Source organism: Pinus tabuliformis, chromosome 7 (assembly GCF_031772625.1).
Source record: "Pinus tabuliformis cultivar Carrire ecotype Pingquan chromosome 7, CPIR1, whole genome shotgun sequence".
Taxonomy (NCBI): Eukaryota; Viridiplantae; Streptophyta; class Pinopsida; order Pinales; family Pinaceae; genus Pinus; species Pinus tabuliformis.
Window position 1 is genome coordinate 1,787,029,011 of NC_142293.1, and position 25,243 is coordinate 1,787,054,253.

The 25,243-nt window shown below is 39.6% G+C and overlaps 1 pseudogene; it reads right to left on the reverse strand.

Annotated features, from left to right (window-relative positions):
- Positions 1-19,926: 19,926 nt before the first annotated feature.
- LOC149255501 (protein MIZU-KUSSEI 1 pseudogene) lies at positions 19,927-20,706 on the reverse strand (annotated as a pseudogene).
- Between the last annotated feature and the right edge of the window lie 4,537 nt (positions 20,707-25,243).

The following is a 25,243-nucleotide window of genomic DNA, read 5'->3' on the forward strand; positions in this document are numbered from 1 at the left end:
CGGCGTCGTTAAACCTAGTCACTGTTGTTTCAGATTATGGTTGGGTGATTCCTCCTTTTGTGACTCGATAGTGGTCTAGCACGGATTTGTGCTCCGACGTACCGTCGAGTATATGTGGAGACCCCACTAGGTTATCATCCTTTATCCACAGGAAGCCGTGTCTGCCGCCTTACAAGCCGTAATCCACTGAACACAGCATTCGGGAAGATTGACTGCCGTACGGGAAGTCCTTGGTTTTCATCTGATTGCCAAGGGGTATAAGCAGTTTTACGGATTGTTTGGTAAACCTTTTGCCTAGTTCTCCAGAGTAGTCACTTTTGACCCTTTTCGGACTCCCTAAAAGAAAAGGTTCACCTGAGCATTTGTCACTTCGGGCTCACTAAATATTCGAAGGAGACTAGAGTCATCTTTTTGTCCTTTTCTCGACTCTTAAAACATGAAAAGGTCAAGTTCAGTTCCTGTGTCTTAAAATTTATTCGGCCACGATTCACATTTACCCGGTTAGATCTTGTTTGCGTTAGTTTGAGTAGGGTCCTGTCTTGTTAGATTCCCTAGGATTTTGTGAAGTTTTCATCCTGGCGGAATTACCAATTTCGTCTTCTTCCTTTGCCGAGATACCGGTTGTGAGTGAAACTCTTCCTGTTATTCCGAGTATGCAACCGATTAATTCTCATGCTCCAGGCGACGAGACTTACGAGTTTCATTGGAACCCCGTTTGGGAACCTTCTGAGGACAGTATCCCTTTTTGGGAATACACTTCCCCTCGTGTTTCAGCCCCACTATTTTCTTCCGACATGGAGGACATATCCCCTACTTCGACTGAAGAATCCGTTGCGACGAGCGGTGAAATTCCCACCGCAACGGAACCTATACTTGTTAGTAGTACCCCTACTACTGGGAGACTACCTCCAGGCTATAAAGCAATAAAGGATGTTATGTCCTCTGGAACTCCCTTCACGAGTTCTATTTGGTCACAACTCGCTTTTCCCACCACGGAGCCTTTTACTCCACAAAGTCGCAGTACGTCTGTTACCTCAATCCAAACCATTCCAACGGTATGTGTAGCTTCTTCAACTCCTATTTTCAGTCGTCCTTCGGCCTCTATATTCGGAGTCTTTGATCCTACGTCAAACGTCCCAGCAGAGGGGCCATACGATCAGTATTTACCACATCTTGGTAGGCCTTTGTCGTCTCAACCGACTGTTGAGATTTCAGTTCCGCTGTCAATTGATTGGGGCCCCACCTCTTATCATGGTGGCCAAGTATCGTCTGCGCAATCCCAAAGACCACCTCATCAAGACCAACAAGGACAACCCTTCCAGGGACAACCTTTCGCCTCTGGTGGTCCGTCTTTCACCTCTTATGCTCAACCTTCTGGTAACTCAGGTCAATCTTTTGTTCAACAAGGCCAACCTGGTATCCAGCAAGGTTATCCTACTGGACAAATTGGTCAATCGTATGTTCACCCAAACCAACCTAATGTTCAGTATGGTCCAACATCTGGACAAGCTGGTCAACCATATGGTCAGCCCACCGTCCAGTATAGTCAACCTTCTAGGCAAGTCGGCCAGCCTCAAATCCAATCAGGCCAACCAAATGCCCAGCCCACTCGGCCATCTGGTCCGTTAGGACAACCCTCAGTTGTGCAACAACAACTCCACCCCCAACAAGTACAACCTTCTCGGCAGGTGGGCCAACCTCAATATCAACTAGGTCATCCTTCCGGCCAGATAGCCCAACCTACAGGACATCCTTCTGGCACTGCTCAACCTGGTTTTTTGCCCCAGGCTGGACCCCAGGCCCCATCCGGTCTTCAAATGCAAGTTGGAATTCAATCCCAACCAGTCTATCAAACTTAGCCTGTTTCTCAAACTCAGTTTGGAGTCCAGCCACCGTATGGCTACCAGCAACCTCAAGGGTAACCTTCGTTTGCCCCATATCAAAATTATCAACAACTGTAGGCAAATCCTTATCAGAATTATCTGCAACCGTATGGTGCCCCTGCAGGACAGTTTGGTAATCCATGGAACGTTGGGGGGCAGAACCAAAATCCCTACGGACAAAACCCTATGGGGCCAAATCCGTCCGGACCAAGCCCATGGGGACAACCGCCAGTTGGTTGGAACTCTGGTGCTCCATCCCACCAGCAGCCCCAGATGTCCTTCAATCCTCAGTTACCTTTCTTAGCGACTTTGGAATTACCGGATGTATCCAAACTGACCAATGATCCCATTCTCCATAATCCGTATTGGCCTCCGGTTCCAACGAAAATTCCTGGTGACTGTCCAAAATTCGATGGTAAAGCTAATGAAGATCCTCAAGCTCATGTCATGACCTATCACCTGTGGTGTTCATCCAATTCGTGGCTTGATGATTCGATTCGGCTTCGCCTTTTTCAAAGGACTCTCACTGGCTCTGCAACTAAGTGGTATATTGAGTTCACTCGCAGATCCTTTCAGGATTTCAACTCGTTGGCTATGGCATTCCTCACTCATTTTCCGTTGCCCATTCGATATGAAATGGGTACACACCTCCTGACATCCTTAAGACAGACAACGGCTACGCATATCTCTGATCATATCCATGAATGGAGACGGCGTAGACGTATGATCAAATTTTGGATTCCCGACCAACTTCTTACCGATTGGTTTACGACTTCGTTCGTTCCTCCAATAGCTCGGGACATTGCCATGGGAGCGTGTGTCACTGAAGAGCACGCTATCGCGCGCGCTCAGTACCTTGACTTGGTTTATTCTCAGTCTGGTACATTGTATGATTATTTTCTTGATGCCCCGAGACCAGGAACATCCAAAGCCCCGCCAACACCAACTGTTGACGGTATTATTGGTTCTGTTAACTCGTCCTCGAAGAAAAATTCCGCGAACCCTGGGAAGCAAAAATCAAATGCTTCGAATGAACACACTTCTCAGGTAACACCCACTTCGAATATTACTTCCGAGGTCAATGTCGTCCAGTCCACCACGGCAGACAAAGCCTCGAAAGGAAAGAAGAAAGGAAAAGGGAAGAATAAGCCAGATCAACCTAAACAGGACTCCCCTAAACCTCCGCCCGAGGAAGGTGCCAAGCGCAAACCCAAGTATCCTTGTCTTATCTGTGATGAAGATCACTATACCAAAGACTGCCCTAGGCGGTCCGAAGTTAGTCGTTTGCTGAAAGGCGCTCCCGGGACTCCTGCGGTGCTCAAAGAACCCTTTCCCTCGCAACAAACTCAAATGGTGGCTGACCCCTCTCAACCTCCATCTTCCTTCGGTTCCCAAGTATTTATGGCTGGAACAATACCTGTCCACATCAGTACTCGAACAAAAGAATATCCGTCATCGGCCGGGAAAGAGCCTGAGGTCCCCTCTAGTGCTCCTCCGTTCAGTTCAGGCCCGCTCCACATCGAGAGACCTAGTACTGAGACGCCTATTCGACCCCCTCCAAAAGGAGTACTCCGAAAATCTTCTTACAATCCAAATGCTCGTGCTGCACAACACTACAATATTGCTGAGGACTTAGCTCAGACTCCAAGGAAGTCCTTGCTATCGGCTATCGGTGGCATAGACCCGGCCGACTCGGATTTGATTACTTTTGACTTGGAACGCCATACGCAGAGACTGCCTCCCCAAATCGCATTCCTCATACAGGTTATTATTAATTCCAAAACGATTCATCGTACAGTCATTGATGAAGGTGCTTCAACTTGCATCATGTCTGTTGCCTGTTGGAAAGCTATTGGATCTCCGACGCTGAGCCAGTCTCCCACAACCTTGGAAGCTTTTGATGGAAGAGCATCCCGTCCTTATGGTATACTCCAACGTTTGCCCATCTCTTTGGAAGGGAAGACGGTCGAGATGGAAGTTGAAGTTGTTGATGCTAATCTTACGTACAACCTCCTTCTCAAACGTAGCTGGATATACGCGATGCAAGCTGTAGCTTCATCTTTGTTTCGTCTCATCCGTTTCCCTCATCAAGGAAAAATTGTTACCATAGACCAGCTGTCATTCTTCGCTTCCTCTTCTGAAGGCAACATCCCTTTTGTGGAGCATACCTCCAAATCATCTGAGAGTCTGGGAGCCGGGCTTTTCAAAGATCCCGCCCTCATGGGTGTTTTTCCGCTCCCACCTCCTAACTTCGCTTTCATCAATATGATTACTACTTGTTCTGATCCGTGGATCCTTCCTCCCATCGATCAAGTAGATTCTTGGGGCGATCAGATGCCGTTGAGTCCTACCGAGCTCAACTATGTCGAAATCATTGCTGCATCGGCTCCCTCTTCTGAACTTGCTCCTTCGAGCAAGGTTCTCGACTTGTTCGCTCCATCCTCATGGCTTGTAGATGAGACTTCTTCGGACCCTTTAAAAGAAAAATTCCCTTCCGATGAAGCCATTATTGAGACTATGTCTCCCGAGGAACCTCCTTGGCATGATTCTCACCATCGTTCCTCGTTTCTCCCTGCCCATCAGGATGTGCTTACTTGTCTCGAGCGGTTTGCTCCTTGTCTCCCATTTCAAACCCTTCAAACACCTACCAAGTTTATCAAGTGTCCTCTAAAGGAAATATGGCGAACATTACGCAAACCCAGCCCATCGACATCTCTGTGAAATGAGGGATTGTTGAACATCTTCACATTGGAGTCACTTGTACTCCGGAGGAGATTCGACTCTATACCAATCTTTTTCGCGAATTTCGTGACGTCTTTGCATGGTCCTACGAAGAAATGCCCAACATTGATCCTAGTATAGTGGTGCATGAGATAATCACGTACCCTGGTGCTAAGCCTGTTCGTCAACGTTTACGCCCTGTACACCCCCGCAAGGCTGCAGCTATTAAGGCGGAAGTAGAAAAGCTTCTTAAAGCTGGTTTTATTTATCCTATCCCACTCACAGATTGGGTCTCCAATATTGTACCTGTGAATAAAAAATAGGGTACCATCCGTGTTTGTGTCGATTATCGTGATATTAATCGGGCCTGTCCTAAAGATAATTTCCCCACACCATTCATTGATCAAATTATTGACGAGTGTGCCGGAAGCGAAATGTTCTCTTTTATGGACGGTTTTTCTGGATATAACCAGATCAATATTGCTCCCGCTGATCAACACAAGACTGCTTTTATCTGTCCATGGGGCACTTTTGCCTATAAGAAGCTCCCTTTCGGTCTCAAAAATGCTGGTGCTACCTTCCAACGTGCAATGTCCTATGCTTTTCATGACATTCGACACATTGTACAGCCATACCTGGATGATCTCCCAGCTCATTCAGCCAAACGTCAGGACCACCCTACTCACCTTCGTGATATCTTTCTTCGCTGTCGACACTACCGAATCAGACTCAATCCTCACAAATGTGTCTTCTGCATTGAATCCGGCCGACTTCTCAGGTTTTTCATCTCCCGAGAGGGCATCCGTTTGGATCCCCTTAAAGTCGAGGCTATAGTGAATCTTCCTCCCCCTGCTTCTTTACAGCAATTGCAAAGCTTGCAGGGTAAAGCAAATTTTCTAAGACAATTCGTTCCAAACTATGCCGAGGTGGCTAAAGGTTTCACACGGTTGCTAAAGCGAGATGTCCCTTTTCATTGGGATACCATCGCTCAGGAATATTTTGAGTGTCTCAAGGGTCTCCTTGTTTCCGCTCTGTTGCTCTGTCCTCCGAACTATCATTGCGACTACACTCTGTATTTGGCTGCCGTCGACACCACTATCGCATGGTTCTCGTTCAAACTGACGATGATGACACTGAGCATGTTGTATATTATCTCAGCCGTAATATTTTAGACACGGAAACTCGATATGCTTATGTCGAGAAGTTGGCTTTGGCCATCGTTTGTGCTGTCCAACGCTTCCGTCACTATATTCTACTGCGCACTACCACCGTGGTTTCTGATTGCAACCCCATGACGTATATTTTGTCACGCCAGTTACTGGGGGGCAAGTACTCAAAGTGGATTGTCATCCTCCAAGAGTTCGACTTGGAATTTACCACTGCCAAGTCCAAGAAATCCCTTGTGTTCGCTGAGTTACTTTGCTCTTTGCCATCTTCTTCCCCGCCCTCTCACTCAGAGGATCATATTCCAGATGAGACTTTGTTTCTCATTAGCACCCTCGATCCCTGGTACGGAGATATCATCATATATCTGCAAACGTCCTCCTTTCGCCCCGGCGTGTCCAAAGACGCTCGGCGAAGGATTCGTCATCAGTCTCAACCATACCGTATCATTGGGGACACACTATATCGCCTCGGTGCCGACTCTGTTCTCCACCGATGTCTAACTCTCGAGGAAGCTGAGCGTGTCTTGAATGACTGCCACTCTGGTGCCTGTGGTGGTCACATGTCCGGATATGCTACTACCCAAAAAATCCTCCGTGCTGGCTACTTTTGGCCCTCTATCTTTAAGGATTGCATTCTTGCCGTCCGCTCTTGTCACGAGTGCCAGATATACCAGCGGAAGATGCGAGCGCCTCCCGCTCCATTGCACCCTCTTGTCACCGTCGGCCCTTTTGCAAAATGGGGCATTAATTATACGACCTGTAACCCTCGCTCGGCCGGGGGGCATGGGTTTATTATCGTTGCCGTCGATTACTTTACTAAATGGGCCGAGGCGATGCCTACATTAACTGAAGACAGTCACACAGCAACGCAATTTTTATTCAACCATGTTATCTCGTGATTCGGCGTCCCTCAAGCCATCGTCACTGATCACGGGAAGCATTTCCGTAATCATATGATGACAAAACTAACAACCCAGCTAGGCTTACAGCACGATAGTTCGACTCCATACTACCCTCAGTCCAATGGCCAAGTTGAAGCTATCAACAAGATTTTGGTTACAATGCTTCAGCGTACCGTTGGCATGCATAAGTCTAACTGGCATTTGATGTTGTTCCCTGCCTTGTGGGCCTACCGAACCTCCGTGAAGGATGCCACCGGTTTCACTCCATTTCAACTAGTTTATGGACTAGAGGCTACCCTTCCAATCGAGTGCGAAATCCCTTCATTAAAATTGGCTGTCGAGCTACTTCCCAACACTACTCCGTTAGAAGAACACCTTCTTTACCTGGAACGGCTAGATGAGACCCGTCGCCTAGCCTCTTTGGCCATCGAAACACAAAAGAAGCGAGTCAAGACTCACTTCGATCAGACTGTCCATCCACGTTCTTTTGTTGAGGGAGATTTAGTCCTGCTATACGATCAGGCAAACGATAAGCTGGGAGCAGGAAAACTCGAGCCTATGTGGCTAGGCCCTTACATTGTCAAGAAAGTTTTGCAAAAAGGGGCCTACGAGCTAATTGATTATGAAGGGAACCCTCTTGGGAAGCCCTGAAACGGGCTGTACTTGAAAAAGTACTATGCATGATGCTTGTACACTTTATTTTGTACATACATGTACTTTAGCAGGTGTGTTGTGTGTGTGTGTGTGTCAGTTTTAAAGGCGTGACTGCCGCTTATTGTGTCTTTCGCTTCTTGTGCAGATGTCTGATGCACCTTATGTTGGTTTCGCTGATGGTGCCTGCCGCAGTACTCGCAACTTGTCCTCTGCGGCGTGGGTGATCTATGATCCTCATGGCGAGTTGATAGATTTTCAAGGTGTGTGTTTGGGTCGTACCACTAACAATGTCACCGAATATTGTGCTGTAATTGAGCTACTTGCTGAAGCAATTAATCTCGGCATTCGTGCATTGGTAGTGAACCTAGACTCTCAACTTGTCGTCCACCAGCTCAACGGGCGATATTCCGTCAGAGACCATCACATTCTAAGGTTGTATTTACGTGTGAGATTGTTAGAAAGGAACTTTGATTTTATCACATATCAGCATATTCCACGACGATTAAACACATTATCTGATGCATTGGCTAATCATGTATTAGATAGACATTTGCATAATTTATAATCAAAACATTATACAAGCAAGCACATAAAAGCACAATAATAAACCATAGGCATATGTATATATATATGTGTGTCATAATGTTTTCATTGCATGCGTTACATAGTCCAAAAAATAATACATGTTCATCCTGATACATCCTGGGACGACATGTCCCTCAAAAAATATGCATGAAAGAAGCCTAGAAGTCTAGTCGTAGTGGTGCTCATGATAACATGTCACCGCACGCACCAATCGTCTCAACAGACGATGGATACGAGTCGGCACTCCCACTGTGTGCCTCTGGTATGCAAAGGGCACGTCTGCTAGTCTAGCGTAACCCGAAATCCCTTGGGTGAGTCCCTCGAGATTCTGCACCAGCTCTTCCCCCACGGCACCCCTTGCCTGAGGGTCGGCTGCGGGTTGGCCCCTCCGCGCTATAGGAGACAAGCCGACTGGTCGTTCTGGGCCTACATCTGCATGTACATACGACTGTTATCAGAACATGCATGTATTAAAAAAAAAATGAAAATACATAAAACATCAAAAAAATGAAGAAATCATACCCAGCTCCTCGTCCCATTCCTCTTCCTATGGCAGTGGGAGGTCTGGATCCCCCATGAAATTAGTCCCCACGTATGGCCAATCCTCCACTACGATCAGCTGACGACGGAGCCATATAAAGAACTCGAGCCGCCAAGACATCTGCTGGGCCCCTCCTCCTCTGGGCATCAATGCTGCCCAGCGAGTCATCCTAGGCTCTCGTGGCAATGGATCAGCCACTACAGCTCCCTGAATCTGAAAGAGGGGTAATCGTTCCAAGAAGAACGACACCACAATTGAGCCATACCCGAACTGTTTCACTTCTCCGCACTTACACTTTGTAAGTTGCCTTTTGATGTTGGTAGTCACCGCTGTAGCCCAGTCAAAGATGGTGGGGCTGAGGCATTCTGTCGCTAGTAACAGATGATTCTTGCTCGCCTCATGGGGCGCCTGTACCCCAGCTGCACGCGTGATGGTGAACAATATCACCTTAAGAACCAAATCCTGGATGGTGGCGATATCCACCTTGGCACTGTTTCTCCCAAATTGTGCCTCTGGACACACTCGGGCCTTCACTTCACCTATCTTCTCACCGGAAGGTCTGCTTCCGGTCAAAATAGGGCTCGCCCCTCTCCGTGATAGCCCAGTAATGAAATACACATCAGACACGTCCAACTCTAAGGTTTGGTCCCGTAAGCGAAATACTTGGTCATCAACATCCCAAGCATCCACTATGAACTGCAATAACTCAGGCTGAGCTCGCAGATAAGATGTGAGAAATAACTTCTTGAGCCCACAGTCCCTCAAAGCGTTCATACATCCCTCATCCTCGATGGCCAAGGCATCCACGGCATCATGTTCCCGTTCTTTCCATTCCACCACCATTTTTGCTTGTTTCCTGCACCCACAAGGATGAATAAATCATTATTAGAACACTGGTAAGCTTACAAACCGGACAAATTTAAAAAATAATGAGGAAATTCAAGGTAAAAATTAGGTCGCGCGGTTGGCGCGGCTGTTTCTAAAACAATCGCGCCAATGGCGCGACACCTTTGGGTAAATTACCCCATTGGCGCGGACCCGTGCCGGATACCCGCACCAATGGGGCGCGGCCCTAGTTTTTAAATTCCTCCTTGCAGAGGCTCAATCAGGGGACAAAGTGCATAAAAAGGAATGGAAATGAAGCTAAGGAAAGCGCCTCTTACCTGGAACCGATGAAATCTCGAATGGTTGCACGGATTGCCTGTAATCACCGCCTGAAGTTTGCCCCCAAATAGACCACTACTACTATTCAAGAGGTAAAAAGTAAAAAGTAATTCTATTTTTTACATTTTCACCATATTTATAGAGTTTTTGACTTATTTTTAGGTTTAAAAAGTTACTTTTTCAATATTTTAATATATTTGTGGTCGAAAATGGATTTTACGATTGCTTCTTGTGCAGCGACAGGTCTTTTAAACAACTTCAATGGTGAAACGAGTTGTATTTTATACTTTTTCGGACTCGGTAAAATACACGAAAAAGTCACTGTGGAGTCATCTTTCAGCTCTTTTCTGACTCGCTAAACATGAAAAGGTTGTCGAGTTATCCCTCTTGACTCGTCAAACGTAAATAAGAGGCGTTCGTCTTTAAACTCTTTTCCAACTGTGTAAAAACGAAAAGATCGTCGGACCTTTGTCGTTTTAGGTTCGTTAACGGTTTTGAAACGACGTGTTTTCGATCGCTTTTTTACTTTTTTAGGTCGAAATCACTACTTATGAAAAGTACTCCTCGATCGTAATAGTCGGGCGGTTCTTTCGAGCATTGTTTTATACTTTTTTGGGCTCGAGAGACACAACTTTACGAAAAAGGACACCTTTGGAGTTTTCTTTTCCGCAGTCTTTTCAAACTCTCTAAACATGAAAAGACGCCGAGTTTTTCCTTTGTCAGACTCGTTAAAACTTGATGACATTGGAGTCCGTCAAGATGGCGTTACAAGCATATGCTATCCCCATCAAGCTTGTAAATAAAAATAATTGGGGTACTCGCCAGAATTGGTGGGGGAAAATGGAACCATAATTATTGTCGTGTCGGCAGTATGTCGCTCTTGAACATGGCACTTGTCTGCTTTCGTGTCTGGGTGGGGATATCTCATCTCATTTTTCACTTGCCTTCGTGGATTTGGGTAATCCTGTTTGACCTCTCATCTGCTCATTGCCTCGTCACCATGACCTCTGATCCATTGATGTCAAATACTGCCAATTCCACTGTCGTGCCGCTGATATGTTCAAGAGAAGTTGACCTCTGCAGAATAACAACCTCCTTCTGATAGCTCACATAATTTTGATCCACCACAACATTCTTTCTCTGTCTCGTGTCGATGATGTGGGAAACACTATGGCCCACCTTCGATCAAGGTCACTTCCTGTCGACTTCAGCTCATTATCCAGGAAGCTGATCTAGAGACTCCCTTCCGGTGCCTTGGAGCCTGCATGCCTCAATGGCAGGTTCTTCGTGTTCGACGCGAGGTTTTCATCATTAGCCTCCGATCGAATGATTCTACGGGTGTTCGACGCCAGCTCACTGATTCACACGCCGTAGATTGTACCTATAGTACCTTGAGGTCCATTGTCATTATTGGTGGTACCTCTCGCGTTTGTTAACAATTTTCATTATTGACTGGTAATCAGACGATGTTCATGCATGTTCGACTTCAGCTCATGTATTCGCATGCTTGAACTTGTACTTTTGTTCAGGTCGAGATGGAGCGCAAGACCCTGGATTTTGTCTGTTGGAATCCAGGCTGTGATTTTGTGGATTCTTGTTACATGACTCATTCACTGGATGGCTGCGACCATACCTGAGTCTATTCATCGATCCTAACCGGATGGCTGCGCCCATACCATGGATCTAGATTATTATGTACTATGTTATGGATGGCTGCGACCATACCACATATATCATGTACTTGAGCTATCAGCTGTATCTCTCTATGCAGATTCTCCGGCGGCAGCTGCATGTGTTCTTGTAAAGCATTACACCCCTCTCTCTCTCTTGGGCCTCATGCTTTAGGGGGCATCTGTTACACAGTAATTTGTCACCATTGGTCACCGTCCCTGTTACCCCTTTCCAGCACTTTTGAGGACTCATTCCGGGACTTGTGAGCAGTGACATAACTTGAAAACACTTTCATTATGTTCCCCTAAGTATGGACTTCATATGCCTTGAAGACATCTCCTGCAAAATATCCTTAAAAAGTCCCCTTTTTCCATTAGCACGGATCCACAGTTTATCACCCGCGCCAATGAAGGAAATTCTCCAAAGAGGGCGCGTTGATTAGCGCTCTGTCTCAGAGTCTTACCTGCGCCAACCAAGTTTGGAAAATTTTGTTAACAAACGCACGCCCGAGAGTTGTTTCCTTTCGACTCATATGGCTTTTCACGGATAATGTCAATCTCATGGAGGTCGAGAATCATCATCCACAATAGCTTTTCGAGGATAATGCTTATCCCATGAATGTCTGGATTCATTGTATCTCTTCCTCCTCCTCCATCTATAAAATCTTGTTCTGGTGCATTTGACAAGCTAGTTTTGAGTATAGGGAGAATGATACTGTCAGAAGTCTGAGAGATTGTTGTTGAGTCTTCTTTGCATGCATAGTCAGAGAGAGAGAGAGGCTTGTTCCTGATCCCGACAAGTTTTGCAAGACATGTGTAGCTGATCACCCAGCCAAAGGAGGATTTGACGTCAGAACTTCGGTTGTATACTCCTTTGTTGATTATTAATAATAGATGACTATCAATATGGTTCCATTCTTGCTATTCATTATAATGATGATTGAATTATATCTTTTCTGACCGATATATAATTGCATCTATTGGATTTTATGCTTGTATTCGTATTGTTCTTTGCATGTGCAGGTGTCCATTCACGGAAATCGTGAGGATCGTGACCGGCCGGAGCAAAGGACCGGGAGCGTCAACTCTCCTACAACACTAGCGTTGGAATCCAAGTAGGTTCTCGTAATCCACTTTTAATTTGCAATTAGGAACCTGCATGATAGTATTGTTTGATTGTTGCTAGACCCATTTTGGGCTAGTGGGATCGCCTCTGTCCGCAGAGGGGATTTACCTCTCCAACAATAGCATTAGGGGATTTTTGAAGTCTAAAATGGGCCTCCTAAGAAAAATGTACAACCAAAATAAACTTTATAAGGACCAGTAGGATTCAAGATGATGTTGTCAACCATGGGGGATGATTCACCATTTTTGGAGTAAAATAGTAAAAGAATTAAAAAATAATAAAATAATAAAACTACTTTTTGCAACTTGTATTTTCAACTTATCTCCCTAAGGTTTTACTCAAATTTCAAGTGGGAATACTCGTTGGATGCAAAATTTTATACCACATCAAAGGAGTATCTGTGTTTCGTACTTTCGATGGACTCTACTACACGAAAAATGAGAAATACATGAAAAATCATGATTGCAATCACTTTTTTCATGTATTTCTCATTTTCGTGTAGTAGGGTCAATCAAAAGTATGCAACATGGGTACTCCTTGGATGAGGAATCAAATCTTGCATCCAACGAGTGTTTCCACTCGAAATTTGAGTAAACCCATAGGAAGATAAGTTGAAAATACGAGTTGAAAAAATATTTTTCTTTTATCCCTCTAAAATTTGATGATCTAATCTAATCTTATTTTATTATTTCCACCGTTATTTTATAATTTCCTTAGGAGGCCCATTTTGGACCTCAAAATTCCCCTAATGAGCAGCCTAAAGGTTTTGAGACCTTCGACCGTGAGTTGCATGTGTGTCGGCTCAAGAGGGCATTATATGGGCTGAAACAAGCACCCCATGCTTTGTACACCAAGATCGATAGCTACTTCACCAGGTTTGGCTTCACCAAGAGTGAAGTAGATGCGAAACTGTACCACATAGTGGTGGAAGGTAATTTGTTGATCATTGTGTTATATGTCGACGATTTGATTTTGACAGGTGATGATCAATTGATCAAGCCTTGCAAGGAGGACCTTGCAAGAGAGTTTGAGATGAAGGACATGGGGCTCATGCCTTACTTTATGGGCATGGAAGTATGGCGAGGTGATAGGGAATTGTTTGTCTTAGGGAAATTATTCCAAAGAGATGATCATGAGATTCTGCATGGAGAGCATCAAACCCATGGAGACTCCTCTAGCAGGTAACTGAAGGAAGGAGGATGCTACTTCAGGGGAAGTAGTGGAAGTTACTATTTATAGGCAGCTTGTGGGTTCACTCATGTACTTGGTAAACACATGATCGAATATGTGATATGCAGTTAACCAGTGTAGTCAAGCAATGGTTAGGCCTACCAAGTTGTATTGGAAGGCAAAAAAGCATGTGTTGAGATACCTCAAGGGCACTACTTAGTATGGATTGTGGTACAAACGGACAGAGGGAGTGAAGCTTCAAGGCTTCACCGATGCAGTTTAGGCAGGGAGTCCATCCAACATGAAGAGAATATTAGGAGGGATCTTTAGTATTGGGCCAACAAAAGTTTCTTGGTACAACAGGAAACAAAGATCGATTGCACTTAGTTTGGCAGAGGCATAGTACATGGCTGCAAGTCAGGCAACATGTGAGAGCATCTGGATGAGGAAGATTCTGGTTAGTTTGTTTGGTCAACAAATGGATCCAACTATGATTTACTGTGATAATCAGAGTTGTATCAAACTCTCTGAAAATTCATTTTTTCATGATTGGTCCAAGTATATTGATATCCAATATCGTCATCTCAGAGATTGTGTATTGAGGCAGATTATGTCGTTGGAGTACATTCTCACGGAGGAGCAAGATGTTGACATTTTAACGAAGGAATTATCAAGATGTAAATTCGAGTTTCACAGAGACAATATCGGGGTAACTGATAATCCCTTTCTTGTTGAGAGGGAGTGTTGAGAAATGACAACAAGAAATTCTAGTTTAATTTGTCCTTGAATTAAACTGTGAATTAAAATCAAATTCTATTCTCATAACAACTTGTAAATAGTTAATTAAGTTTAATTAACTTAATTAGCTTAGGAATTTCGAGTTGGAAGTCTTTTTGTAGTCATGTATATGTTCTCCCTAAATTTTAGGGGTCCAGGATGAGTTTATTTGAGTTGTAATTAGATAACTCAATTTGACTGAGTTATAGACAATTAAACTAGTTCTAACTGTTTGTGGAACTAGTAGAGGTCTAGTAGTGAGTTGGTGCACTGGTGCATCCTCAGTGCTACTCCAACTAACTGAAGATTCCCTCATGAGAAACTCATGCATGTTAGTTCAGAGAAAGACCCAATTGAGACTAGAGTGCAGGGACAATGTACTATCAATTGTAGAATGATATGAGTTGTACAGATCATCCATGCAATCAGCAGAGGACCTAGATTTGGATTGCACAGTTATGGAGGAAGGATTTCCCAATTAAATATGGGCTATTCCACTCAGGAATGGCGCAAGGAAATAGGGGCTCAACAGGTAGCAAAAATTGGCTAAGTGTTGGTTAGTGCGGGCTGGTGAGGCAAAGAGTTGATCATACTTGTGCAAAATTGTTCTTGTGAGAACAAGCTTTGTATTATCACTTAGATTAATGATTAATGCAATATATAGTTGGGGTTTTGAGTAGTGGCTTTCCCCTGAGAAACAATTATGTTATGTGTCTTTGATTATCTTCCTCTTGTCGATTATTTTTTTCATCGATCATTGATTTCCATTGTTTAAAGAGTAGAGTAGATTTTTGTCTTACGTTTTAGTACATTACATGCTCTGTGAATCTACAGGAAAATCTACAAGTGGGTCTTTAAGAAAAAGTATAAAGCAGATGGATCACTTGACAAGCATAAAGTCGGGATTGTGGAGAAAGGTTTTCCACAGAAGGAAGGGGTTGATTATGAGGAGACTTTTTCCCCCACAATAAAATGGGCTACCATCAAGACACTCTTTTCCTTGCCAGCTTAGAATAGTTGGAAAATCCATCAAATGGATGTAAAAATTGCTTTCTTGAATGGAGATCTGAAAGAGAATGTTTGTTTTTACGTGTCAACCAGAAGGATTTGTTATGAAGGGTCAAGAACACAAAATATGCAAGATTGTAAAATCCTTGTATGCCCTCAAGCAAGCATCATGAGCCTGGTATGAGAAATTGACTGGGCATCTTCTGAAACTCAATTTCAAACATTATGATCTTGATGATGCAACTTTGTTTGTTAAGAAAGTTGGAAAAACATTTGTATATCTTGTGTATGTAAATGATCTTCTGATGACAGGGAACAATGAGAATTACATTGCATCCATAAAGAAAAAACTGAGGAAAGGTTTTGAAATGACAGATTTGGGTTATGTGCACTACTATCTTGGTATTAAAGTAATCCAACATCCGAAGTTTATATTCCTCTCTCAAAAGAAGTACATTGGAGATCTATTGAACAAGCTTGGCATGACTGAGTGCAGTCCTTTCACTCCTCCAATGGAACAAAACTTAAACCTCACATCCACTCAAGGAAAAGAATTTGAGGATGCAACAAAGTACAAACAACTCGTAGGAAGTCTCAACTACCTAACTACTACCATGCCAGACATTTCATTTGTTGTTTGAATGCTCTCCAGGTTTATGCAAAAGCCTCGTGAGGGTCATTGGTCTGCTGCAAAAAGAGTTCTAAAGTACTTGAAAGGAACTCAAGGCTTTGGACTAAAATATACACAAGTGGGTGACTTCAACTTGATTGGATACTCTCATTCAGATTTCGATGGAGATAAAGAAGCTAGGGTATCTACTTCAGGCTATGTTATGAGTCTTGGATCGGGAGTTGTCTCCTAGAGGTTACACAAATAGTCAGTTCCAACAAATTCCATAATTGAGGCAGAATATGTTGCAGGAGTTGAAGCAACAAAGGAAATTTTGTGGTTCAGGAAAATTCAGGAAGATTTGCAAGAGAAACAAGCGCATTCAACTCCCTTTTTGATTGATAACACTTATGCAATAAAGTTGGCCAAGAACTTGAAGTTCCATGATCGAACCAAGCACATCAATACAAAATGTCATCTAATTCGACATCATGTTGAGGCCAAGACAATCCATCTATGACATTGTTCTACAAATGAGCAAATTACAGACATCTTCACCAAAACGCTTAGAAGGGAAAATTTTGAAAGATTCAAGATAATGTTTGGACTCACCAACATCCCTTCAGATTAAGGGGGGAATGTTAACACCTAATCTTTGGGATTAGGAAAACCAATGTAAATATTATAAATAGCAAAATAAAGGAAATTGGAAGACAAAGAGACATTAAGAGATGAAACCCAATCATCTCTCTCTCCTTGTATATATTCATATTCTCTCTTAATGAAAAACACAATTTGATTCGAAGTTACAACCCTAACCTGACAATTATTATTATTTTTAATTGAATGGACAACATATTTTATTATTATGATTTTTTGAACTAATACTTCATTTTATAGAGATACTATAACCCAAAGACATTCTATAACTCAAAATAAGAAAAATATCGTAATAATTATAAATGAATATAAACATTTAAATGATAACTCAATATGACACCTATAACCCAAATACCACTAATTTTTAGATAATTTTGAATAAACACTTAAATTAAACCCAAAAAATAATGAGAAAAAATAAATTGTATCACATAAAATTCTATCCCACTGGATTTCCTAATTTTCAATTTTAAACTTAAAATTATAAAAATGAATATAAACTTTTCGCCCACTAAAAATCAATTTTATAATCAAAATAATAATAAATAACAAAATAAAAACTAAATAATACTTATTTACATATCAATTTACATAATCGCAAATCATGGAAAAGTCAAATTTATATACTAAACATTGGTAACCAACCTTGTAAAAGAATCTAACATACATAAAGGTCACGTCTCCTTTTAACCAACCTTGTAAAAGAATCTAACATAAAGGTCACGTCTCCTTTTAACTAACATCGAGATTACGTCTTGTATCCCAATCAAGTTTGAGAGGACCCCTTGCACGTTCACAGATTTTTTTATTGGAGATTTACCATTAATGTTGTTTTGGTTTTTTGGTTTTTTTATTATTATTTTTAGTTTTACGTGTAAATTTTATTGTTCAATTATAATAATGAACTCCTCAACATAAATCAAATTAACTTCGTCATGTTTATTTAAATAAATATTTTTGTTTTTCGTGTTGCAAGGACTGAAATATTAAAGAAATAATTGAGTGGCAGGTAGTTATCAATGGGAAGTGTTCAAATTTTTTATTACGAGTAGTTTGAAATTATTTTATTTTCTGAATTTATTAAACTATTTTTGAAATAATTGAGCAGCAAGTATTTATCAATGGCAAGTAATTTGAAATTAATTTTATTTTTTGAATTTATTAAATTATATTGTTTTAAGGTGTTTATAGTTTTAATATGGGTTGATATTATAGTAGTAAAATGTTTGTAAATATTTATATGTTAATTTAATTGAAAAATAATAAAAAGCTAAAAATAATTGTTTAGAGGGTTCTATAATTTAGAATGGAGGCGATGTTGTAGTGGTGTAAAGGTTTACAACACCAGAGGGGTAGAGTATATATGCCTTCGTAGACTTAGCAATCAAATCCCTGTTGTAGTGGTGTAAATGTCTACAAAACCAGAGGGGTAGTGTATGTATGCCTTCGTAGACTTAGCACTCAAATCCTTAGACGGAGGTGGGTCCCTTGTCCCACAAACAAGGGGGTCTCATGCACCAATTTGGTGTATGGCTTGGCAGGGACACCTTAAAATTGGATAATAATAATAATAAGGGCTCAATTAAAAAATAATGAAAAATTAAAAGTAATATAGAGCCTAATATGGGGGAGATGTTGTAGTGTTTGTAAATAAATGTAAACATTTAAACGTTATTTATGTTGGCTCAATTAATAATAAAAATAATGAAAATAAAATTCACTTTGTTACATTGTAATTTTGTTTTATTAATAAAATAAATAATATTTTGAATAAAAGAAAATTATAACATAGATATCACAATAAAATATATAACATATAAATAGTAGCTATAAATTAAGATCCATTTTAACAATTAAATTAAAATAATGATTATGTAACCATATTTAAATTTAATTAATAAATGCATAAGAACTTAATACTTACAATAAAATTACACAACAAGGTGGTTAATTATGGATATTCACCCCATTTTACCATAAATATTATTAAGTTACCATTGTTGCGAGTATAGTATAAACATGCTAAAATTTAAATTTTACAGAATCATAATTTTTCAATTATTTTTACTCAATATTCAACTAAAAATTTAGAAAAAAATCTGAATTGTTGAAATTACAATATATTAAAGTTTAGATTTTATAAAGTCATATTTTTTCAATTATTTATACTCAATATTCAATTAAATTTAAAAAAAAAAATCTAAATATTGAAATTACAGAATTTGAATATAATATTTAAAAACAATAAATTTATTTATATATTTAAAAATTTAATAAAAAATTACAAAACCATATTCATACGAAAAGCAAATCCAAAATTTGAATATAATATTTAAAAACAATAAATCTATTTATATATTTAAAAATTTAATTAAAAAATACAAAACCATATTCATATGAACACATATCCAAAACGTGTAATGTTTAAACTTATACTCAAATATTATCCTTTATAAACATTCTTTTATTTTGAAAATGGTTATTTAATTAACTCTCTCACCATTGTTATGAACATTGTTGTTTTGTTAACTTTCTCTCAACTTGGGTTTTTCTCACTTCATTTATATTACTTTAACATCACCTTCGATTACGTTTACATTTGTCAAGGGTTTATTATTTAGGATTCCTTGCATCTTAATTGAGCCTATTAAATCACTACTTAAACTTGTGGGCTAAGATTATAGTCACTTGATTTATATCTTTGATAGTCAAGGGTATAGGGAAATTAGACAACTTTTTTTTTTTGTTATTTTCAAAAGCTTACCAAAAACATAAAATTTGTAATTTAATTTATGGCTAAAATATTTTAATAAAAAAATCTATTTTTTTTTTATTTTAAGTTATGATGAATCAATATGATCAATTTTAGCTTTTTCTTAGTCAAATTACCCGGTTTAATATGGTTATGGTTGTTTCTTCGTCAAATATAGTCATTAGAAGATCTGTTCTCTCTATTTAACTTAGCCATGATTTGGTTCTTCGACTTGCCCTGATGATGAACCACAGTCGTTGGTTTGAAATGCGTTGACAAAAATATTACAATGATTTCCGCCAAAATATTTCTCATTAAATTTGATATAGATCACAAAAGCTTAAATTCAACAAAGGATCATTTTAATCTGAATGATTAACACATCATTTTTTACAAACTTGTATCCAAGTAAAAAAGAACTTAATTTTTCCATACAACCACTTGAAATTTATAAGAAATTATCACACCAAAATATATACTGCTAAATAAATAAATAAAAATCTTTCAATATTTTTATCTTTGTTATTAATCCCAAACTCCATTTTAAAAGCACTCTATACATTAGAAAAATGTTTTTAAAAAACCCACAAATTACATCAAAATGATTTCTCTGCCCACATGAAAGGATTCTTGTGGCTCTCCTGCAATTAGTCTCATATTCTGAGCAAGAAAATGCTGAGTTCTGGTCCTCCAGTGCCATCAGGATTCATAGAATGCCTCAGAATCCCTTGAACCAACTACCCTCTCAAAGCTGGCCCTCATATACATCAGTTCTCCATCTGGGCCCTCTACATCTGTGGGGAGAATACCAGTACCCATTGAAACAGCTTGCACCATCTCAAATATCTTATCTTCTGTCGTAGAGCAGCTCCTCTTCATGGCATACCCACTCTTCTTGCCATTGCAATACATGGTCCAGATAGGCTCCAGGTAAAGCCCCCCTCTGTTCACGGCCCTCTCGCATTCAAGGGCAATTCTCACCAGCCCTGAGGCCATTTCCTTCACCAGAAAATTTGTGGCTATGGTAGCAAACTCTATCAACAACACGGGAGGGGACCTCGGATCCTCCTGCACTGCAAAATGCACATGCCCCTTTCTGTACCCAAACAGTGTTCCAGTCACTCTGCTGCCGAGCTTAGGCCAATCTGAGGGTCCCCCTGGCATGCTTAGCAACCTACATGATGGAACTGGAACTGTAAAAGCATTGAAGACAGACCTTATAATTCTCACTATTCTCTTCGGCTTGTCGGATCTCCCCATAGGAACGAGGGCCCGTTTTCCCACAATGGTAGTACTCTCTGTTCCAACTTGTTCCATAACAAGCCAAATATGGAGCTTCTGGTATGAAAAACAAAGCTGACTTCTATTAAAACAAGCCAAATATGGAGCTGCTTGTATTAAAAACAGATGCTAACAGAACTTTAAGGCTGAGAATTCATTCATGTATAAATTTTCAAAATACCTACAGATCAAGCACATCCAAAACCTACCAGAAAAGCTCAAAAGCAGGTCTGTAAATTCATGTATAAATTGAAGAGTATCCAGCAAGTTAGGCAGTGGGAGAAAGATATTCGGATAGTTACAGACTGCAGAATTTGCACAGAACGATTGGGTTATACACTGATCGCGGCGGTCAACACTTGAAAAACGGGAGTTATAACTCTGATCCAAGTCTTGCAATGACATTACGACTCCCTTAGATTTATATGTTAAGTGAACGTTACGAAAAGGAAAAACAAATAAATATATATATATGAGATTAAATGTCAACTACCACATGCGGGAGGGCAGTGTTAACCAAATGAGAAAGTGTTTTCATGTGTTGTCGTGGGTATTTGTATATTGTTAACTGGAAAATGAGGTGTAGTTATGCATGGATCAAATAGTGAGGTAATGAATTTCATTTTGCTATCTTTTAAAGAGGAGAGAAAAACAATGTGAAATATAAAATCATCTTAAATACGGTTGTGTTTGGGAAATGAGGTGTAGTTATGCATGGATCAAATACCCAAGTAATGAATTTTATTTTGCCATTTTTCAAAGAAGAGAGAAAAACAATGTGAGATATAAAATCATCTTAAATAGGGTTGTGTTTGGGAAATGAGGTGTAGTTATGCATGGATCAAATAGCTAGGAAATGAATTTCATTTTGCCATTTTTCAAAGAGGAGAGAAAAACAATGTGAAATATAAAATCATCTTAAATAGGGTTGTGTTTGGGAAATGAGGTGTAGTTATGCATGGATCAAATAGCCAGGTAATGAATTTTATTTTAAAAATTTCAAAAGAGGAGAGAAAAACAATGTGAAATATAAAATCATCTTAAATAGGGTTGTGTTTGGGAAATGAGGTGTAGTTATGCATGGATCAAATAGCCTGGAAATGAATTTCATTTTGCCATTTTTCAAAGAGGAGAGAAAAACAATGTGAAATATAAAATCATCTTAAATAGGGTTGTGTTTATGTTTATAGGAGATATTATAAGAAGATAATTGTGTAAATTTATTGAGGAAAAATATATGTTGGTTTTTAAGCAAAGTATAGGGCAGTGTTAACCAAATGAGGTGGTGTTTTCATGTGCAGTTGTGGGTATTTGTATATTATTAACAAGGAAAATGAGGTGTAGTTATGCAAGGTTCAAATAGCCAAGGAATGAACTTCATTTTGCAATTTTTCAAAGAGGAGAGAAAAACAACCTGAAATAAATCATCTTAAATAAGGTTGTGTTTATGTTTATAGGAGATATTATAGGAAGATAATTGTGTAAATTTATTGAGGAAAAGGATATCTTGGTTTTTAAGCAAAGTATAGGGAAATGTTAACGAAATGAGAAGGTGTTTGCACGTGTAGTTGTGGGTATTTGTATATTGTTAACTAGGAAATGAGGTGCAGTTATGAGATCAAATAGCCAGGTAATGAACTTCATTTTGCCATTTTTCAAAGAGGAGAGAAAAACAATTGGAAATATACAATCATCTTAAATAGGGTTGTGTTCATGTTTATATGAGATATTATAGGAAGATAGGTGTCTAAATTTATAGAGCAAAATGATATGTTGGTTTTTAAGAAAAGTATTTTGTCATTGATTATATTATTTTGTTGATTTTAAAAACATTTTTGATACAAAACTATGGGAGAGGTTGATGAAAATGGTGGTATTGAGTAATTGAAAAGTAATAATACATAAGTTATATGAACATGTCAATATTAAAATTAGAGATGTAGAGGGGTTTTCAAAGAGCTTCAATGGTGACATCAAGAGAAACATGGTCGTCACTTATCTGCTACATTGTTTGGTCTTTACATGAGAGGGGGAGGGTGAACATATCAAAGATTATCATAAAGATCTTGATGTATGTAGATGATGTGCCCCTAGCATTCATGACACAACACAACCTTTGTGCTACTAACATTCATGACACAATGCAACCTACAACATCACCCTTGGCCTTTCACAAGGAGGTTGGGATAAATATGAACGATGGAAAACCTAAGTTAGTAATTTGCTTACTAAAAATGGAAAAAAAACAACAACACATCACTGTTGAAGGTGAGAAAATAGAAATAATCTGAATATAAATACTTGGGACTATATTATAATGAGAAGCTAAGGTGGGCGACAGGCACATGGAAAATATATTGGAAGGAGAGTGGAAAAAAATCTTGTTGTTATAAAATAGATGTTGAACCACATATGTTTGAGATTGAAAGGTGTGCTCCCTCTTTCAAGCACTCATAATGCCATACTCATTTATGTATGTGAAGTATGAGGTTAAGGATATCCAGAAAATATATGAAACCAAATCAAGAGAGTGTAAAAACATGTGATAACAAGTTGTCTAAAAATAAAAAAACAATGTGCCTTATGATATACTAGAAGTGGAAACAAATCTATATCTATTAGAATTGGAGTGACTAAGAAAAATGATCATGTACATATAAAAAATGGCATCCATAGACAATAATAAGATTCTAATTAAAATAAACCAAGATGAGCCTAAAGGGAGGAAGAAAACATGGCATTGACAGTGTAGGAAATGGTTTGAAGAGTAGGATATATGAGAAAAAATATGTCCAATCGATAAAATGTACTACAAATTCATGTACAAGAATGCTAAAAGAAATAAAAAATGGAGAAGACACACCAAAAGAAAAGAAGAAAAGTATACAAACAAGTTCAATAGAGATATGGAGATCAAATGAAAAATTATCGGAAACTTAACATCCTATGGTGTGGAAAAATAGGTAATAACACAACTAATAACCAAGTCACGCGTTGTGATGTGAAACAATAAGATCGGAACAACCCTAATCCAAATCTATAACAACTCTATGCAACTCTAGTCTTTATTCTACCATATCTACAACAATGGTTTCAAATTAAAATAAATGCCTTAAGTTATGTCATCAGTGCATTCTACACACAATATGGACATTCAATGGCCTATCACAATGAGATACTATCTGACATGGTTGGTAGACTCCCCACATGGTTGGTAAATGTCAAATTGCTAAACAACCTCCATCAAAAGTGACCCATGTACCTTCAATAATCTCACTTGAGAATCAAGGGAAGCACCAATCAAGTTGCACACTACCTAAATGGGCCTCTAATTGTGGCATTGACCATAATACCTCATAACTAAAGGGTTCGATGTTGTATTGTAGGTGACAATACTAATTAACGTGGATGTCTCATCCTTGGCTCAATGAGAAAATGATGTAGGTTAAGGATTGACAACAATGGTAGTTTCACCTTCTCGACAACCGTTGTTGAGATCAAGTTATTTTGGCTATCGTAACTTTTTCAAGAATGAATGCAACAATAATGTCCCTTTCGCCCACATTTTTAAGTGGAAAGAGCACTCATCTTTCTTATGCTCATCAGGTTCCTCTAGTTGGATCTTCATAGTAGCAATAATAAAATTGGGTGTCATGTTGATGATAATTTTCCCTTATCTATGGAATCATGTGACATCAATTTTCATCAAACCCTGAGGCTTGCTCCTCAACCAATAACCATTGTTTGGTGTAACATTTGTCATTGTTGTACCAAGGGATTTGTGTTCATTGCACCATTTTCTCATGCCCTTTTATGACTTCTCATTCTTATTATTTGCATGTGGCATTCACTAGTTTTCTTGAGGTTGGATATCTTTGTTTTGTCCTTTAGTCTAAGAATCTGTGTCACCTTTACCCTTCTTTTGTTCTAAATGATTTTCGATTGTAAACTCTTTTTTAACCAAATTCTCAATCTTGATGACATAATAATAAGTGAATCCTGACAAAGAAATCTTCAGAAACTTCATTTCTATTTGAACATACCTATTTAGACTACAATGCATTATAACAAAGTGCCTTTTGGAGCCCATGCTACTTAGTTTTGTACGTAGGGTGTCACTAGAATTAATGTGCTCTGAAACAATGTGGTCTTTACCTTGGTGTAAAATTATTCATCTCATGTTCTTGTCCTCATAGCTTCCATTAGGTAAGTACTCCTCCCTAAGGTTGTTAACAAATTCCACCTAAGTGTGCTTTGTTGCATATAGTTAAAAATCTTTAGTATGATGCACATGGTAAGTATCCCACCAATATGGACATAGGTAATGGGCTTTAAAAGTGCTAATGTAGTCTTCTTACCATTGGAAAAGTTAAAATAGAGAAGTAACTCCCTGGCAAATTCAACCATCTCTCTAAAGATTATACAATTATATTTCCTTAAATTAGAGAGACATAAAATTAACTTATACCTTCTTCTCTTTTTCACAGTAACTAGTGAATCAGTAACTTCAGAGGATTGTTCTAGGCAAGACCTAGGATCGAATCATAATTGTTGTTATTATTCACATCAATAT